This window comes from Elephantulus edwardii, unplaced genomic scaffold, assembly GCF_000299155.1.
Source record: "Elephantulus edwardii isolate Elephantulus edwardi_28Jun2011 unplaced genomic scaffold, EleEdw1.0 scaffold00116, whole genome shotgun sequence".
NCBI classification, from domain to species: Eukaryota; Metazoa; Chordata; class Mammalia; order Macroscelidea; family Macroscelididae; genus Elephantulus; species Elephantulus edwardii.
Window position 1 is genome coordinate 8352142 of NW_006399866.1, and position 1557 is coordinate 8353698.

The window sequence follows — 1557 nt, forward strand, 5'->3', positions numbered from 1 at the left end:
TTTAATCATGAAAGGGTGTTGGATTTTATCAAAGGCTTTTTCTGCATCAATTGATAGGACCATATGGTTCTTGTTCTTTGCCTTGTTGATGTGTGGTACAAAATAATTTAAAAAAACCAAAATGCTAAATAAGAAGAGGCTGTCAGGGCTGCCAAGACAGCAAAAAAAGGCTAAGCAAGCAAGTATCTAAAAAGACCACAATGGCTGCTACTAAGACTCACACAGCAATAGTACCTAAACAAAAAATTTTGATGACTGTGAAAGTTTCTGCTCCTCAAGTCGGTAGAAAATGCTAATGTGGCAGATAGGACATTTAAATAATGGCATAATTGAAACTCTAAAACAAAAAATGAAGAGTGGTTTTGCAAATAAATTACGTAACTAAAATAGGATGGTTGTTTTGTTTGTTGTTGTTATGTGCCGTCGAGTCGCTTGCGACTCATAACAACCCTATGTACAATAGCCCTAAACTCTGCTCTGCCCTGTGTCAATTGCTGATGTGCTGTTGCAGTCATTTTTGGATAATCTTCAGTAGAATCTTGCTTGCATGTGAAATCAATGATATTGTTCTATAGTTCCCACACTCTGTTGGATCACCCTTCTTTGAATGGGAACAAATATAGATCTCTTCCAGTCAGTTGGCCAAGTGATTGTTCTCCAGATTTCTTGGCACAACTTAGTGACTACTCATATGCAAGTTCAAGTTGAAGCTGAGGAAAATGAAACCGAACCCATGGGAACCAAAATATGACCTTGAGTCTATCCCACCTGAATTTCAGAACCATCTCAGGAACAGGTTTGAGGCCCTGAACACTAACGAGCAAAGACTAGACGAGTTGTGGGAGGATATCAAGCGTATAATCCAGGAAGAGTGCAGACGGTCATTACAAAGACAGAGGAGGAAGAAAAGACCAAAATGGATGTCAGAAGAAACTCTAAATATCGCACTGGAGCACAGAAAAGCCAAAGCAGAAGGAAGAATTCAAGATATCAAAGAGCTGGAAGGAAGATTTCAAAAGGCAGCACGAGATGACAAAGTAAAATATTACAAGGAAATGTGCAAGGAGCTGGAGTCAAAATCAAAAGGGCTGAACTCGTTCAGCATTTCTTAAGCTCAAAGAACTGAAGAACAAATTCAAAACTTCGAGTTGCTATAATCAAGGATGCTTTAGGTAGAATAGTAAATGATCCAGGCATTATTAAAAGAAGACAAATATACTGAGTCACATCGATAGGAATTGTCAGACACAGAAGAATTTCATGAAACAACACATGAGCAGGAGCCTATGTCGATGAAGGAATAAGTTCAAGCTGCTTTGAAGGAAATAGCAACAAATAAGGCCCCAGGAATAGATGGTATACCAATTGAATATTTCAGCTAGCAGATGCTGCCCTGGACATGCTCACCAAGTTGTGCCAAGAAAATAAGATGGTAGCACTTAAAAATTACAAAAGCAATGCAAACTATTCAAAATGGTTGACTCTGGAGAACATTATGCTGAGTGAAATATCCCAGTCACAAAAGGACAAATATTACATGATGCCACTGTTGTAGAA